General features: G+C 48.5%; 1 protein-coding gene across 6 annotated transcripts in view; it reads right to left on the bottom strand.

Annotated features, from left to right (window-relative positions):
- LOC141258698 (uncharacterized) overlaps positions 1-19322 on the bottom strand; it is a 134839-nt gene that overhangs the window by 88243 nt on the left and 27274 nt on the right. Inside the window, exon 1 of one of the 6 annotated variants that reach the window (XM_073673716.1) lies at positions 14938-15141. The exons of the other annotated variants lie outside the window; for them this stretch is intronic. The gene's annotated coding sequence lies outside the window, so the exon portion shown is untranslated. Of the gene's footprint in view, positions 1-14937; positions 15142-19322 lie in introns of those variants that run through there. 6 annotated transcript variants of the gene reach the window in all.

Raw genomic sequence — 19322 nt, forward strand, 5'->3', positions numbered from 1 at the left:
AGAGCACACAGCAGCACGGGAGGAGATCAGAGCACACAGCAGCACGGGAGGAGATCAGAGCACACAGCAGCACGGGAGGAGATCAGAGCACACAGCAGCACGGGAGGAGATCAGAGCACACAGCAGCACGGGAGGAGATCAGAGCACACAGCAGCACGGGAGGAGATCAGAGCACACAGCAGCACAGGAGGAGATCAGAGGAGTCACACAGCAGCACAGGAGGAGATCAGAGGAGTCACACAGCAGCACAGGAGGAGATCAGAGGAGTCACACAGCAGCACAGGAGGAGATCAGAGCAGTCACACAGCAGCACAGGAGGAGATCAGAGCAGTCACACAGCAACACAGGAGGAGATCAGAGCAGTCACACAGCAACACAGGAGGAGATCAGAGCACACAGCAGCACAGGAGGAGATCAGAGCACACAGCAGCACAGGAGGAGATTAGAGCACACAGCAGCACAGGAGGAGATCAGAGCACACAGCAGCACAGGAGGAGATCAGAGCACACAGCAGCACAGGAGGAGATCAGAGCACACAGCAGCACAGGAGGAGATCAGAGCACACAGCAGCACAGGAGGAGATCAGAGCACACAGCAGCACAGGAGGAGATCTGAGCACACAGGTCGGATCACACAGGAGATCGCAGGAGGCTCCAGACATAGCACTGGATCGCGGAGGGGGATCGCACTGGCCACCAATGTCTCTCTCTCAGGTTCAGCAGGGGGTCTCACAACCGCTCTGCATGCCAACACTGAGGTAAAGATGGCGTGCAGAGCGGTGATAGCTATTTTAGATTAACCCCTTTGACGCTGATTTGTCAGAAACTATTGTTCAGCTAATCAGCGCCACAGGGGTTAATCAGGAGTGGTGACGCCGGGATCACCCCACCCATTGTGACGGCTGTCACGGTTTTTTTTTTTCAAACTTTATTCAAATATTGCTGTGATTGGCTGGTCAGAATTGATCGCCGACACGGGCGGGGGCGGGTACAGACCCACGGGCGACGTGCAGGGATGGCCTGCTGTCAGAGATAGCAGCCATCTTAGCCCAGTCACCACGCTGCATCACTGAAATAGCTACGCCGTACATATACGGCTCTTTGCGGGAACGCAATTCTGCACATGTACTGCGCATGTCGGGATGGGGTTAATTTACAATGCTCGAATATCCACATCTCATCCCCCCAATGGTGGCTGTCAAGCACACTACAATAGTATTTAACATATCTATCAAACATTCATTGTTCAGAGTCCGTCTCTGTATGGCCGACAATACATTGTAAGAGCTGATATAAGATGTAGTTAACAGCCATTCATCAATTACCAAATATCACCTCAAGTGATCAGCATTCAGGTTTATACGAAGAATAGTCTGTGCTGAGCAATCAATTAAGAACACAGGTTAAAAAAAGTCAACATAAAAATAAAGGTGTATGGCTCTTGGCCATCAGAAATATGTCTGGCATAACTAAGAAGAAAAGCTGTGTCGTCACAACGACATATGAATAGTTTAGAATCACAATACAAATAAAGACATTAACTTTATAAGAACAAGCTCACATTTTTTTCTGGTTTTTACAATGATTAGTTTTTCATATAGAGATTCTATATACAAGTTTCATTTCTTCCTTTGTATTATGATTTTAAATAGTGATGAGCGAGCATGCTCGTCACTAATCGTCACTCGCCCGAGCATCACAGTGCTCGACAGGCTCGGCGCTCTCCGAGTATTTCCGGGGTTGCTCGGCGGGAGCTCGGGTCCCCTCCCTGCATGTTTGGCGCTCTTTACAGAGCCAATGAACATGCAGGGATTGCCTGCCACTCACTGTAATGCCGCTGCCATGTTGGTTGTGGCATTACAGTGATTGGCTGGCCGCACAGCGTCATCAGGTCTATATCAGACCTGGCGCCGCCATGCTCATCACAGTCACTCCGGATCAGACAGTGTAGGGAGAGCTGCTGCTGAGCTAGGGAGAGATGGTGGAGACCTCCTATAGTACAGAATAGGGTCCACTGCACGTTCTTCCTGCTGCAGGATCTCCTATCCATAGCCCTAGATATCAGGGCTGATAATCTTTTTGCTCTTAATCCTGATCATTTTTGTGAAACGCAATCTAATACACCATTTATACTGCTCCATTTGATTGTTAGCAGCATACAGCCAGATTTGGTTGATTTTATTCGCATTGCTATATTGTGGAAGCAGAGAAACTTCTCCATCATCTCAGGTGATCAAATATTACTGCAGTAATAATCATGAAATGTTTGGAAGCTGTGAAATATTATACTCCATTTAAAGTGTGCCAGTTGTGCGTTCAAAACGTATATCCAGACTTGGCTGCTGACCAAGAGCATCACTATACTGCTATTACAGAGAAACTTGGCCATCAGAGGTGATCAAATATTATTGCAGTAATAATCGTGACATTTTTTGGAAGCTGCAAAATATTATCCTTTATTTAAGGGACGGGGAAGTGGACATGATGCTGATGGTAAACACAGAGACCGAGGCCATGGGCAAGATGAAACTGTGCCTGCTGAGGGAGCACAACCAGCACCCACCTTCCAGTCCCATTTTCTAGGGGGCCACAGAACACCACTCTTGAAGCCAGAGCAGTGTGAACAGGTTGTTGGTTGGATAGCGGATAATGCTTCCAGTCAGTTTGTTATCACCACCCTGTCTTCCACACGGTCCAGTCTCAGTAGCAGTGAGTCTGGACCACATATTCCTCACCCTGATCCTCCTTCCTCCCACCATGCCGAGTGCCCAGAGACAACTAATCCCACACTTGGACACTCCGAAAAGCTGTTCACATTTCCATTTATAGATTCAGGCCTCTCACCCTGATGATGAGACACAATGGTCAGAAAGGCAGGAGGAGGACCAGAGTGCGGAAGTGGAAGACGAGGTGGTGGAGGATGAGGTCACTGACCCAACCTGGGAAGGTGACATGCAGAGCGAGGACAGCAGCGCAGAGGGAGCCATAGCACCACAACAGGCAGGAAGAAGCAGTGGGGTGGGCATAGATACAAGGCGGGCAACTGTTCCCCAGAACATTATTATATCAGATAAAATGAAACTTTTATTAAACAATATTAAAATGCAATAGTAGAAAGTGCAAGCGCTCACCAGCGGGAACTGGCACAGCCTGGCCATAAATGCCGTAGGTTAGCCTCGAGAAATGCAACGCTATGGGGCTTAGCAGCTAGGTCAGGCTAATAATCTGATGCCCTCAGTTTGGAGAGAGGATAAATAATAGGTAAAAAGCATCATTACCAAAAATGCAGCTTAAAGTGATGTTGGGTCCTTCACTTATTTCCCCTGTCTTGGTATAATTTGTCTATTAAAGAGTAAACCCATTAAACAGGCGGATAGGGATTCCTTAAAAGCCTCTCCCAGAATTTTTTTGGGGTAGCCCCTCTACATAAATCTTCCCCTCAGATGGACCTCAGGTTTTTAATATTAGACAGTGTAGGACTTTCCTGAACGGGTTCACCTTGTCGCGGTGGTAAAGCTTTTATACTATTTTTGATCAAAAACAGTGTTACTAAGAGCCCTATTTTATATAAATGCACTTGCCTTTTATTTATTTATAGCAGGGTTCATGAAAGAAGAGGGGATTATAGGGAGAGAAAATAGGAAGCGCAGGCTTCTAAGTGTAGTAGTTAGATTCCAAGGGTATAAATCCACTCAGGGGATCACTCCATTCCTCTTTCCATTCAGTTTGCTGCAGAAATCTGGGAGCTGATGAGAGCGCTGGACAGTACTTTCATGGGCGATACCAATTAGTAAATGTTTTTCCCAGAAATATGCGCTCCTGAAGGACGATGGTGGAACTCGATATTCAGATTCAAAGATAATTTTTTATTTCGAACTAAAATACATTTAGTATACAATTAGTTTAAAATAAAAATTATCTTTGAATCTGAATATGGAGTTCCATCATCGTCCTTCAGGAGCGAATATTGCTGGGAAAAACATTTACACTGCAGGGTTCATGCTCATTTTGCTTCTTGTAGGTTTTTCTGATTCATGGCCATTGTGAAACATGCACTTACAGTTGTGCTCAAAAGTTTACATACCCCGGCAGAATTTTTCCTTTCTTGGCCTTGTTTCAGAGAATATGAATGATAACAAAAAAACTTTTCCTCCACTCATGGTTATTGGTTGGGTGAAGCCATTTACTGTCAAACTACTGTGTTTTCTCTTTTTAAATCTTAATGACAACCAAAAACTTCCAAATGACCCTGATCAAAAGTTCACTTACCCCAGTCCTTAATACCGTGTATTGCCCCCTCTAACATCAATGACAGCTTGAAGTCTTTTGTGGTAGTTGTGGATGAGGTTTTTTATTTTCTCAGATGGTAAAGCTGCCCATTCTTCTTGGCAAAAAGCCTCCAGTTCCTGTAAGTTCCTGGGCTGTCTAGCATGAACTTGAGATCTCCCCCGTGGCTCAATGATATTGAGGTCAGGAGACTGAGATGGCCTCTCCAGAACCTTCACTTTGCTCTGCTGTAGCCAATGACAGGTCCACTTGGCCTTGTGTTTTGGATCGTTGTCATGTTGGAACGTCCAAGTACGTCCCATGCGCAGCTTCCGGGCTGATGAGTGCAAATTTGCCTTCAGTATTTGCTGATAACATGCTGCATTCATCTTTCCTTCAACTTTTACCAAGTTTACTGTACCTTTGTAGCTCACACATCCCCAAAACATCAGCGATCCACCTCCGTGCTTTACTGTAGGAATGGTGTTCCTTTCATCATAGGCCTTGTTGACCTCTCTCCAAATGTAATGTTTCTGGTTGTGGCCAAAAAGTTCAATTTTGGTCTCATCACTCCAAATGACCTTGTTCCAGAAGTTTTGAGGCTTGTCTCTGTACTGTTTGGCGTATTGTAGGCGAGATACTTTGTGGCATTTGTGCACTAATGGCTTTCTTCTGGCGACTCGACCATGCAGCCCATTTTTCTTCAAGTGCCTCCTTATTGTGCATCTTGAAACAGCTAGTTTTCAGAGAGTCCTGAATTTCAGCTGATGTTATTTGTGGGTTTTTCTTTGCACCCCAAACAAATTTTCTGACAGTTGTGGCCAAAATTTTTGTTGGTCTACCTGACCGTGGTTTGGTTTTTACAGAGCCCCTGATTTTCCATTTGTTAATCACAGTTTCAACGCTGCTGGCTGGCATCATCAATTCCTTGGATATCCTTTTGTATCCCTTTCCTGTGTTATGCAGTTCAACTACCTTTTCCCATAGATCCGTTGACAATTCTTTTGCTTTCCCCATGACTCACAATCTAGAAACGTCAGTGGCTGGATGAAAGATGCATCAGCTTTTATGCACACACACACACACACACACATTACAAGCAAACAGGTCACAAGTGAGGATGTTACCTTTAGTAGCCATTCAAACTCGTTTGTGTCAAATTCTGTGCATGTTATCAGGCCAAAATCACCAGGGTATGGGAACTTTTGATCAGGGTCATTTGGATGTTTTTGGTTGTCATTAAGATTTAAAAAGAGAAAACACAGTAGTTTGACAATAAATGGCTTCACCCAACCAATAACCAGGAGTGGAGAAAAAGTTTTTTTGCTCATTCATATTCTCTGAAACAAGGCCAAGAAAGGAAAAACTCTGCCGAGGTGTGGAAACTTTTGAGCACAACTGTATGTGCTGCATGTATACCAACTTAAACCAAGCTCAAATTTTGTGTTTTCTCCCTGATGGAGGCTGAACAGCAGCTATATACTACTTTTGGTTGAGATCCATCTGTTTTCTCGCGCTCCCCCTCTCTTAATGGGACCGCGCGCGCCGTCCTAAGGAGTCCCCGGCCAATTGCCGGAGGACCTCCCATATATAAGGCACCTCCTCCAAAATGGAGGTGCCTGAGCAATGTTGTAGCATAGTTCATCTCTCTGCTTCAGCCCTCAGGTTCCGTTACCAGTTACCTGCCAGGTTCCTGTCTGATACCTGCCTGACTCGTGTCTATCTACTGTTATTCCTGCGGTCCGACAGTCTGCCTACCAGCCCTGCCAGTCTGTCTATGGATCCGTCTGCCCGCTCACCTGGGAGCGCTCACCTGCTACCTGCCTGCTAGCCTACCTGGAGGCTCTGCCGTCACGTGCTGTGACCACCTGCCCGTCCAGAGTATCTTACCCGCTCATCTGGGAGCGTCCACCTGTTACCTGCCTGCTAGCCTACCTGGAGGCTCTGCCGTCACTTGCTGTGACCACCCGCTTGTCCAGAGACTCTCGCCCGCACACCTGGGAGCGTCCACCCGCTACCTGCCTGCTTGCCTACCTGGAGGCTCTGCCGTCACTTGCTGTGACCACCCGCTTGTCCAGAGACTCTCGCCCGCTCACCTGGGAGCGTCCACCCGCTACCTGCCTGCTAGCTTACCCAGAGACTGTCCCCGTCACTTGCCGTGACCTCCTGCCCTCTTACCCAGAGACTGTCCCCATCACTAGCCGTGACTGCCTGCCCGCCTTCCCTGGGTGTCACCCGCTTCCTTACAAGGACTGCCCCTTTGTATAGTTGCTCTGTGGTTCCACCTCCCAGACCCGTTACAGTTTGCTCGGGCCATGGAACCCAGTGGCCCCCAGATCTCCGATCTGCACCAGGAAGTCTTACGTCAGAAAACTCAGCAGGAAGTGGTACTGTCCTATCTACGGTCCGTTAACTCTCGTCTAGGCGCATTGTGTGACTCGTCTTTGTCTACCTCTGGTCCAGCCGTGCCCATTCCTGCGGTACCGCAATCCAGTCCCTTCATGGTACCCAACTATGGACCTCGGCTTCTGGCACCTCCACGCTTTGCCGGCGAACCTACTTTAGCTCGGGGTTTCATAAACCAGTGCACCCTGCACTTTGAACTATTAGCATACCAGTTCATCTCCGACAGGGCCAAGGTGGCCTTCATCATGTCCCATCTCACTGGGGAGGCACTGGCATGGCTAAATCCCCTGTGGGAAAGAGGGGATCCCCTGGTGTCCGACCTGCCGTCTTTCCTCGCTGCTTTCCGGAAAGTCTTCGATGAACCTGGACGGAAAACCTCTTCTGCCTCCTCTCTGCTACGTCTCCGCCAAGGGAGTCTCACCGTGTGCCAATATGCCATACGGTTCCGCACACTCGCTTCTGAGCTTGCCTGGGAGAATGAGGCTCTGGTGTCCGTCTTCTGGGAGGGTCTTTCCGGTCGGATTAAGGACGAGTTAGCTGGTCGGGACATTCTTACCACTCTGGATGACCTGGTGTCACTAGCTACCCGGATTGGCATCCGGTTCCAAGAACGTGCCAAAGACTGCCTGGGAGAAAGACTTTTCTTGCTCTGCTCCTACTTCCCTGAGACCTGCCTCTCAACCAGTCACTCCGCGGGCGCACTCGACTGAACCTATGCAGATCGACCAGACCAAGATGGTCAGATCTCGCCAAGAATCTCGCCGAGCCGAGGGAAGCTGTTTCTATTGTGGCAGTATGGAGCACTTCATCCGTTCCTGCCCGGAAAAGCCGGGAAACGCCAGTGTCTAGGACCGCTCGGAGAGGTCGTCTTAGACAAAAGTAAGCCCTCTCCGTCTCTGACTTTACCGGTCTCTATTGCTTGGGGAGAGAACCGTCACTTTGAACTCGCCCACCTGGATTCCGGAGCTGCTGGAAACCTCATCTCCCAGTCTCTGGTAGAGAGATACCGTATTCCCACCAAGTCCCTGGCTGAACCATTATCAGTCGCCTCCGTGGATGGAAGACTTCTCTCGGAGACCATCCTGCTCGTCACTGAACCCATAACCCTGCAGGTGGGAATGCTGCACTCTGAGGAAATCTCATTCCATGTGCTGTCCGGACTCTCTCACTCCCTGTTGCAAGGTCTACCTTGGCTCCAGACACACGAACCCGTATTGAACTGGCGATCCGGTGAAGTACTCCGATGGGGTCCAGACCGCCATAGGACCTGCCTGGTTCCGGTCCGCCCAGCTCGCCCTCCGCCTACTCCAGCTAATTTACCAGGTCTCCCGGCTCCTTACTGGCCCTATGCGGACGTCTTCGGTAACAAGGAAGCAGAGACGTTGCCACCCCATAGGCCATATGACTGCCCGATCGACCTGGTACCTGGAACCACTCCTCCCCGTGGGCGTATCTACCCGTTGTCTGCAGCCGAGACCCGGGCCATGTCTGAGTACATTGAAGAGAATCTGGCTAGGGGATTTATCCAAAAATCTACCTCCCCGGCTGGAGCCGGATTCTTCTTTGTCAAAAAGAAAGACGGCTCGCTACGTCCCTGTATTGACTACAGAGGACTCAATCTCATCACAGTAAAAAACAAATACCCCCTGCCGCTCATCTCCGAATTGTTTGACCGTCTCAAGGGCGCCAGGATCTTCTCCAAGCTGGATCTACGAGGAGCATATAACCTGGTCCGTATCCGTCAAGGAGACGAGTGGAAGACGGCATTCAATACCCGGGACGGTCACTATGAGTAACTTGTGATGCCCTTTGGTCTCTGTAACGCCCCCGCTGTCTTTCAAGAGCTGGTCAACGACATCTTCCGTGACCTCCTGTACTCCTGCGTAGTGGTATACCTGGACGATATCTTGGTCTTCTCTCTGGATCTCCCCACACACCGAAGGGATGTTCGTCAGGTCCTGCTTAGGCTTCGGCAGAACCACCTCTATGCCAAATACGAGAAGTGCCTCTTCGACCAGACCTCCCTACCGTTCTTGGGCTATGTCATCTCCCAGACTGGTCTGCAAATGGATCCCGAGAAGCTCTCTTCCGTTCTAAAATGGCCTCGACCTGAAGTTTTGAAGGCGATACAGCGATTCCTGGGCTTCGCTAATTACTATCGTCTTTTCATCCCACACTTCTCGTCTCGGACTGCTCCCATATCTGCGCTTACCCGTAAGGGGTCAAATCCCAAGATATGGTCGCCTGAAGCCGAGGAGGCCTTCCTTTCCTTAAAGAAAGCCTTCGCCTCTGCTCCCGTCCTGCACCGTCCGGACTGTAATAAATAATTCTACCTGGAGGTTGATGCCTCCTCCTCCGGAGCCGGAGCGGTACTCACCCAAAAATCTTCTACCGGGAGAATGGTAACCTGCGGCTTCTTCTCCAAAATCTTCTCCTCGTCTGAGCGCAACTACTCCATAGGAGACCGTGAATTGCTAGCCATCAAATTGGCCCTGGGGGAGTGGCGCTATCTGCTTGAAGGGGCTCTCTACCCGGTAATTATCTACACGGATCACAAAAACCTGGCATATCTCCAAAATGCCCAGAGACTTAATCCTCGCCAGGCCCGGTGGTCATTGTTTTTTGCCCGCTTCGACTTCAATCTTCATTTCTGTCCGGCGGACAAGAACGTCAAAGCTGATGCCTTGTCTCGGTCCTTCCTGTCCTCCGATCAAGAGGAAGAGCCTACACACATCATCGACACCTCCAAGGTGATGAATGTGGCCCCCTTGGATCTGACTCGTCTCCCAACCGGTAAGACGTTTGTAGCTGTACCAGATCGGGAGAGGGCTCTTCGCTGGGGACATTCTTCTAAACTAGCTGGCCAAAAGAAGACCTTCCAACTCATTACCCGGCATTACTGGTGGCCTACCCTGCGTAAGGACGTGGTAGACTTCGTCGCGGCCTGCTCATCCTGTGCCCGTAACAAAGTTCCCAGACATCTACCAGCCGGCCATCTCCTGCCCCTTTCCGTGCCTGCTGCTCCTTGGCAGCACATTGCTATGGACTTTATCACCGATCTTCCTATTTCTGCCGGTTGTACAGTCATTTGGGTTGTCGCTGACCGCTTTTCTAAGATGGCCCACTTCATTCCCCTGCCTGGTCTCCCATCTGCACCCGAGCTGGCTAAAGACTTTATCCGCCACATCTTCCGTCTCCATGGCCTGCCCCTCCACATCGTGTCGGATCGTGGGGTTCAGTTCACCTCTCGCTTCTGGAGAGCCACATGTAAGCTGCTAGCAATCACCCAGGACTTCTCCTCCGCTTACCACCCACAGTCCAATGGTCAAGTGGAGCGGATCAATCAGATCCTGACCAGTTACCTCCGGCACTTCGTTAATGCACACCATTCGGACTGGGTGGATCTCCTACCATGGGCCGAGTTCTCTTACAATAACCATGAGAGCGAATCCTCTTCCAAATCCCCGTTCTTTATAGTCGGTGGCCAACATTCCCGGATTCCACTTCCTGTTTCCGTTTCAGTGGACAACCCTGCTGCAGAGTCTCTTGTCAGCGAATTTTCTACTATTTGGGAAAGTACCAGGTAAGCTCTTCTTCTGTCCTCTGAGCGGATGAAGAGATATGCTGATAAGAGACGTCTGGATCCGCCTCAATTCCGTCCGGGAGACAAGGTTTGGCTCTCGTCCAAACATGTGCGGCTCAAAGTACCCTCCTTCAAGTTGGGCCCTCGATTCATCGGTCCCTTCGAAGTCCTCAGGCAAATTAACCCTGTGGCCTACAAATTAAAACTCCCGGCCACCCTACGGATTCCCAACTCCTTCCACGTATCTCTCCTCAAACCCGTTGTCTTTAACTCTTTTTCCAACAATCCAGGTGCCCCTCCTGCTCCGGTTTCCGCTGATGACGTCTTTGAGGTAGAGAGTATTCTGGCCTCCAAGAGGGTAAGAGGAAAGACCTTTTTTCTGGTAGATTGGAAGGGGTTTGGTCCTGAGGAGAGAACTTGGGAACCCAGGGAGAACATCAACGCCCCGCTTCTCCTTGAAAAATTTCTTTCTGGCCAAAAAAAGAGGGGGCCTAAAGGGGGGGGTACTGTAGCATCGGCGTCTCTGCCCCGTACTAGGCAGAGACGCCGTCCCTCTCACCTCCCCGCTCCTGGCGCGGCGTCCTTCGGCGCTTCTCTCCCCGCTGCTTCCGGCACGCGCTCCTTCCCCGGCAGTGTGCTTAGGGCGCGCGCGCGCTCCCCCTCTCTTAATGGGACCGCGCGCGCCGTCCTAAGGAGTCCCTGGCCAATTGCCGGAGGACCTCCCATATATAAGGCACCTCCTCCAAAATGGAGGTGCCCGAGCAATGTTGTAGCATAGTTCATCTCTCTGCTTCAGCCCTCAGGTTCCGTTACCAGTTACCTGCCAGTTTCCTGCCAGGTTCCTGTCTGATACCTGCCTGACTCGTGTCTATCTGCTGTTATTCCTGCGTTCCGACAGTCTGCCTACCAGCCCTGCCAGTCTGTCTATGGATCCGTCTGCCCACTCACCTGGGAGCGCTCACCTGCTACCTGCCTGCTAGCCTACCTGGAGGCTCTGCCGTCATGTGCTGTGACCACCTGCCCGTCCAGAGTATCTTACCCGCTCACCTGGGAGCGTCCACCTGTTACCTGTCTGTTAGCCTACCTGGAGGCTCTGCCGTCACTTGCTGTGACCACCCGCTTGTCCAGAGACGCTCGCCCGCTCACCTGGGAGCGTCCACCCGCTACCTGCCTGCTAGCTTACCCAGAGACTGTCCACGTCACTTGCTGTGACCTCCTGCCCTCTTACCCAGAGACTGTCCCCGTCACTAGCCGTGACTGCCAGCCCACCTTCCCTGGGTGTCACCCGCTTCCTTACTAGGACTGCCCCTTTGTATAGTTGCTCTGTGGTTCCACCTCCCAGACCCGTTACAATATATACACACAGTACAGACCAAAAGTTTGGACACACCTTCTCATTTAAAGATTTTTCTGTATTTTCATGACTATAAAAATTGTACATTCACACTGAAGGCATCAAAACTATGAATTAACACATGTGGAATTATATACTTAACAAAAAAGTGTGAAACAACTGAAAATATGTCCTATATTCTAGGTTCTTCAAAGTAGCCCCCTTTTGCTTTGATGACTGCTTTGCACACTCTTGGCATTCTCTTGATGAGCTTCAGGAGGTAGTCACCGGAAATGGTCTTCCAACAATCTTGAAGGAGCTCCCAGAGATGCTTAGCACTTGTTGGCCCTTTTGCCTTCACTCTGCGGTCCAGCTCACCCCAAACCATCTCGATTGGGTTCAGGTCTGGTAACTGTGGAGGCCAGGTCATCTGGCGTAGCACCCCATCACTCTCCTCCTTGGTCAAATAGCCCTTACACAGCCTGGAGGTGTGTTTGGGGTCATTGTCCTGTTGAAAAATAAATGATGGTCCAACTAAACGCAAACCGGATGGAATAGCATGCCGCTGCAAGATGCTGTGGTAGCCATGCTGGTTCAGTATGCCTTCAATTTTGAATAAATCCCCAACAGTGTCACCAGCAAAGCACCATCACACCTCCTCCTCCATGCTTCACGGTGGGAACCAGGCATGTAGAGTCCATCCGTTCACCTTTTCTGCGTCGCACAAAGACACGGTGGTTGGAACCAAAGATCTCAAATTTGGACTCATCAGACCAAAGCACAGATTTCCACTTGTCTAATGTCCATTCCTTGTGCTCTTTAGCCCAAACAAGTCTATTCTGCTTGTTGCCTGTCCTTAGCAGCGGTTTCCTAGCAGCTATTTTACCATGAAGGCCTGCTGCACAAAGTCTCCTCTTAACAGTTGTTGTAGAGATGTGTCTGCTGCTAGAACTCTGTGTGGCATTGACCTGGTCTCTAATCTGAGCTGCTGTTAACCTGCGATTTCTGAGGCTGGTGACTCGGATTAACTTATCCTCAGAAGCAGAGGTGACCCTTGGTCTTCCTTTCCTGGGGCGGTCTTCATGTGAGCCAGTTTCTTTGTAGCGCTTGATGGTTTTTGCAACTGCACTTGGGGACACATTCAAAGTTTTCCCAATTTTTCAGACTGACTGACCTTCATTTCTTAGTAATGATGGCCACTCATTTTTCTTTACTTAGAATTTGTATTATGGCAAGAAAAAAGCAGCTAACAGTCTATTCAGTAGGACTATCAGCTGTGTATCCACCAGACTTCTGCACAACACAACTGATGGTCCCAACCCCATTCATAAGGCAAGAAACCCCACTTATTAAACCTGACAGGGCACACCTGTGAAGTGAAGACCATTTCCGGTGACTACCTCTTGAAGCTCATCAAGAGAATGCCAAGAGTGTGCAAAGCAGTCATCAAAGCAAAAGGTGGCTACTGTGAAGACCCTAGAATATAAGACATATTTTCAGTTGTTTCACACTTTTTTGTTAAGTATATAATTCCACATGTGTTAATTCATAGTTTTGATGCCTTCAGTGTGAATGTACAATTTTCATAGTCATGAAAATACAGAAAAAGCTTATATATATATATATATAATCTCTATATATCTCTATCTATCTATATTTTGGGTTTCTTGATGTAGAGAGTTGAAAAATGTGTGGGCAATACCCCTATCTGCCTGTTTAATAGGTTTACTCTTTAATAGACGAATTATACCAAGACAGGGGAAGTAAGGGAAGGACCCAACATCACTTTAAGCTGCATTTTTGGTAATGATGCTTTTTACCTATTATTTATCCTCTCTCCAAACTGAGGGCATCAGATTATTAGCCTGACCTAGCTGCTAAGCCCCATAGCGTTGCATTTCTCGAGGCTAGCCTACGGCATTTATGGCCAGGCTGTGCCAGTTCCCCCTGGTGTAACTGTGTGACTCTGCATGTACTCCTCCGTGTACACCCGCGTGGTTTTTGAAGACATGCTAGTGCATCACTTTGGGATACTTATGGCATCATTAACCTGTTTAAGGACTGGCAATCTATGATGCGGTACTATATTGTTATCTTCACTGGATACCAGTACAGCTGTTTAACTGTATTGGAGAGAGGTATATACAGTGAGCGCGTCACTCTTTCTATGTGTGTAACTTTTTTGTTTTTTGAGCACTTGCACTTTGTATTATTGCATTTTAATATTGTTTAATAAAAGCGAAATTTTATCTGATGTACTGCTAAAATAATTACCGCAACATCCTTTATCAGTCATGCTTGATAATATTTTTGCTATATTATACTTTTCCCCAGAACACCAACACGAGGGAAGATGCCAGTCCAACTGTTAGGTCTTCCCGAGTGTGGCTCTTTTTAAAAGACTGTCCAGTTAACCCAAAAATGGCCATTTGCAACATCTGCCATACCAGGATCTGAAGAGGCAGCAAAACTACAAGCCCGACCACCACCAGCATGCTCAGGCACAAGACAGCAAAGCACCCGACTAGTTGGGCCAAACGCTAGGGTCCGGAAACAGTGTCTGCGGGTGACACCACTGCCTGTTAAGCTGTTGTGCATGCAAGCTAATTCCCTGTCCATGGTGCAGACGAAGATGCCTCCCACCCTGCACCTGTCGTTGCACACTTTCAACCACCGTCTAGTCTGCAACCATGTCCTTGTCCCAGCGCAGCGTTCAATTGTCCCTACCCCTGTCCTTGGAACGCAGCCACCCACCCACAGGCCAGAATAATAAACAGCCACATTTCCAAACTGCTTGCACTGGAAATGTTGCCTTTCAGGCTTGTGGAGATGGAAGACGGAAGCTTTCCACAAATCTGATGGCGGCAGCCGTCCCTCGGTACTCTGTCCCTAGCCGCCACTATTTCTTCTGGTTTGCCATCCCCGCCTTACACAAGCACGTGTCTCAGAACATTACCCATGCCTTCATCAACGCAGTTACTGGGAAGGTCCACCTAACCACGGACACGTGGACAAGTGCTGGTGGCCAGGAACGCTACATTTCACTGACAGCACACTGGGTGAATATTGTGGAAGCCGGGACCCAGTCGGACCCTGGGATGGAACACGTCCTCCCGACGCCGAGGATTGCGGGACCTGGTTCAATCAGAATTGCCCCCATCTTCTACAGCAGTTCCTGCATCTCCTCCTCTTCAGAGCAGGCAGATCTGTGGCTCTCACCCCTGAACCTACAAACAGGCATGGTTGTGTGTGACAAGACCTGGTGGCGGCTCTGAAGCTTGGCAACCTCACACGTACCATGCCAGGACCATGTGCTCAACTTAGTGGTTCAGCAGTTTCTCAAAACCTACCTGCGTTCCTTCTTCAGCGGTATGGGCGCAGACTGCTTCCTCAGCCTCCTGCTTCTTTGGGTTACATGCTTCGATTTATCTTCTTCTGCAGGTACATTGAAAGGTGTTTCTCTTCAAACACTGTGAATAGTCATTTCTACTCTGTCATTAGCTTCTGCAGGAACGCTGAATAGTTCTTCTCTTGCAACATTGACTCTTCTGCTCCGTCAAGGAAATCCTTTGATGAGCTTCAGTGCAGCTATTCTCTCCTGAGGACTTTGCACCTTTTCCTGTAACAGAGTCACAAGCTTGCATTTTTGGCACGTAAAGATGGTCTTGTCCTCTGGCATGTCTGTAAACATGTAGCGCACATCGCAGCTCACCATATGGGTCATCTCCTTCTCCATGCTGAACAAAATGAATTGTTGTTGAACTGTTGTAAAGGTTGGACGATCTCCTTCAAGCAGTCAATCCAGGTACAGCCAAAGATCTTCAGACTTGCGGCGAGTCTTCACTCTTCCCAGAATGCACCAGGAATATGCCAATTGCCTCCCTTGAGCTTCAATTCCTGGCGAGCGTCACTGATTAGATGCAGTCAGACTGCTGTGTTACTCGCCGGAGGATGGCATTGCAATGCTCGGACTGGCCGTCTTCTCTCCTGATATGAGTGTGACAGCTTGTATTTCTATGCAGCAGTAACTCTCAGGTCAGGAGAGCAGACGGTCAGTCCGAGGATTGCGATGGGATCCTCGGGCATACAGCAGTGTGGGTGGGATTATGGGAGGGGAAGGGATGAAAATTCATTTGCAATTTACTGGACTTTCTGGCACGAGGCAATAAATGTAATCAGGGCTTACAACAACACAACGGGGCCACGTAGAGCAGTAAAAGTTACATATACTGACCGGGCTCCTGAGCCATATTTCAGGATACTATTAGTATACTAAACCAGAATCCCCTGACAGATTCCCATTGAGACAACTGAAATGTCATCACTATTCACATGGGGAAGCAGAAAGCTTCTCCTCCGCTTCTATGGAAGATCATGGGGGAGGCCTCGCTTAATTGTTCTTAGTGAAGACTCTCAGGTGCAGGACTGTAGATGCAAGATATAATTTGAGTTCCTGATTGATCTTAAAAGGAATCTGGTCAGCAGGTTTTTGCTACCTCATCTGAGATCCTGAATCCAGTGACGTATCACTCAGTTTACTGGGTGCGGCAGTTCTGACACAGTCAAGAGTTTTTAGATTCAGTCTGAAGAAGAGCTGAGAAAGTTTACCCCGCCCCCACCACAGCAGACCCCACCCACACCAGACTGTGTATACCCAATGGCTATAAACCGACAGGAGGGGGAGGAGGTGGACTAGGAGGCGGATCCAGACTAGGAGGCGGAGCCAGACTAGGAGGCGGAGCCAGACTAGGAGGCAGAGCCAGACTAGGAGGCAGAGCCAGACTAGGAGGCAGAGCCAGACTAGGAGGCAGAGCCAGACTAGGAGGCAGAGCCAGACTAGGAGGCGGAGTGTTGCTGTGTTCAAGCATTGATAAGCTCCTGGTGCTGAAACAATCATTGCAAGTAGACAAAACCATGAAGCTTGATAAGAGAGGCATCTATGAAATCTGTGTTTTAACCCCTACAGCATGCTGTCTTCAGGTTACATAGCAAGAACCTGCTGACAGATTCCCTTTAAGAACATTGTGCTTAGATTCAGAAATGTAAAGGGGAGGTATTAACTGAAATAACACTGTCCTACAAGACAAACCCCCGACGACAAGGGTTGTGGTGAGAGAGGAAGATTATTCTTCCACATCAAACATTATGACGCGTATCTGCTGTGGAATACAGCGATTATCAGAAAACTCGGATAAAAAGGAGGCTAAATGCAGGTCTGAGACACCGGCACCGAGCGATCGTCTGGGCGAGAGCTTTATCTGCTGTGAGCTGTGCTTTATTATGATTGGCCAGCATCATACAAAGGGAAGAAGTACACGCCCCCAGTGAAATCTCTCTGATAACACCCACTTGGACCAAAACTTAACTCATTACGTGCCAAGTATTTAAATTACTAAGATCTCTCCAATAAAGAGGCGAAATTGGTACAACAAAGACTCTAGAAAAGGGACATGGCTCCCGTCCCCTCAAATAAAAATCCAGTGCAATCTGTGCTCCCAAATCCCCCTACTTCTGAGCCCCCTGTGCCTAAACCACAGTAACCACATGTGTGGGATTATTGTAGCGGAGAGTGCACTTAATTTACAGGGTGCGCATCGCCAGAAGCACAACTTAGATACTTTGCTTCTGGGAACTACACTGTAGGGGGCACAATGTATGAAGGCACCACAATATAAGGGGGCACTACACTGTATGGGGGCACTACACTGTAGGGGGCACAATGTATGAGGGGAACAGTATATAGGAGCTCTACACTATGGAGGAACAATGTATGAAGGCACCACAATATAAGGGGGCACTACACTGTATGGGGGCACAATGTATGACGGGAACAGTATATAGGAGCTCTACACTATGGAGGAACAATGTATGAAGGCACCACAATATAAGGGGGCACTACACTGCATGGGGGCACAACACTATGGGGGCACTACACTGTATGGGGCACTACACTGTATGGGGGCACAATGTATGACGGGAACAGTATATAGGAGCTCTACACTATGGAGGAACAATGTATGAAGGCACCACAATATATGGGGGCACTACACTGTATGGGGGCACTACACTGTATGGGGGCACTACACTGTATGGGCACTAAACTGGCAGATTTGCAATTCTCCTGAATAAAGCCTGGCATGGATGATACAAAATAGTCACTGCAGCAGTAGATGAATTCATTGAGAGGTGTAATTTCTACAAAGGGGGCACTTTTAGGGTTTTTCTGCTGATCTGGCCCCTCAGGGGCTCGGCTAATGGAGCCCACAATCTATCCACACTGAATCTGCGCTCTAAAAGCCAAGTAGAGCCTTCCCCTCCGATCCTCTGTGTACTCAAACAGTAGCGTACATCCACATATGGGGCACTGCCACCTAACAATTACATCACAAATTGTCCCATCCATTTTCTCCTATCACCCCTCGTGGAAATAATAAATTTGGTGTTAAAACAGTATTTTAGTGGAAAAAAATGTAATTTTTTTGTTTTCACATCTTACTGTTACACATTGTCGTGAATCACTTTCAGGTTAACAATGCTCAGTACAGCAATAGATGAATTCCTTAAGCAGTGAAGTTTCCAATACGGGGTCACTTTTGGGTGGGATTCTGCTGTTTTTCCACCTCAGGGGCTCTGCAAATACAACATGGCACTCACAATCTATTCCAGACAAATATACGCTCTAAAACTCAATTTTTTTCCGTTTTTTCCTATTATCCAGTCAAAATTACAAATTTGGGGTTAAAACAAAATTTTTGCAGGAAGAAAAATAATTTTTGTATTCATATCTTCATTTTAAAAAGTTCTGTGAAGCATCTAAGAGTTCAACAAGCTCAACACCCCCCTAGATGAATTCCTTCATGGATCTAGCTTCTAAGATGGGTCACTTGTGGGGTTTCTGCAAATGAGACATGGGGTCCGCAATCTACTCCAGCCAAATTTACATTCTAAATACCAAATGTTGCTTCTTCCTTTCGAGCCCTGTCATGGGTCCAAACAAAACTTTTCAACTACATGTGGAGTATCGCCACGCTGAGAAAAAAGTAGTTAAACTGTAGCATCCACTTTTTTGTGCTTCCTCTTGCAAAAGTGAAAAATTTGGGGACAAAGCAACATTTTCGTGAAAAAAATATTGAAAATGTTCACATGTCAAACTAATGTTATCAAATTCTGGGGGGCATGGTGTGGCCGGACATGTGAGTGGAAGGGTGTTAGAAGAGCTCCTGGGATAAGCAGCCTGCCAGAGGATCTACCGGGCCCCTAACGTCATAAAAAGCAGTATTACCCCTTCTATACACATCCTAGCACTTACCGGTGTGCATAAGAGGAGCGATCATGGCCGGAGATGCAGGAGCAAGACGATGGGGAGCAGCAGCAGGAGGGATTGGAGGCATCCAAGATGGTTCAGGCTCCTCTGCAGCAGGTACCAGAACAGGGAAGTCAGTGGCTGCAGGCACAGCACTGAGGTTGGCCGGCTTTGCTAGAGCTCCAGACATAGGAGCCTGCACTGGCAATGAGGCACAGACACAAATCATTGGGGTGTCTAATCGTTTCTCTGCGCTCTCAGAGGAATTCAATAACACTGATGAAAATGACTCTGAAAGTTCCTGTGCCCCGCAGCCTCAGCCAGAAATCACTGCTTCCCACCATAATACAGATCAGCACATTAATGAGCCCACGATAAAGGTTGTGCTTATGGCTGTAACACAGTATGGAGCTGCTTTAGCCTCACTTAACA

Source organism: Phyllobates terribilis, unplaced genomic scaffold (genome assembly GCF_046119375.1).
Source record: "Phyllobates terribilis strain yellow unplaced genomic scaffold, ASM4611937v1 Scaffold_3__8_contigs__length_932513732, whole genome shotgun sequence".
Lineage (NCBI taxonomy): Eukaryota > Metazoa > Chordata > Amphibia > Anura > Dendrobatidae > Phyllobates > Phyllobates terribilis.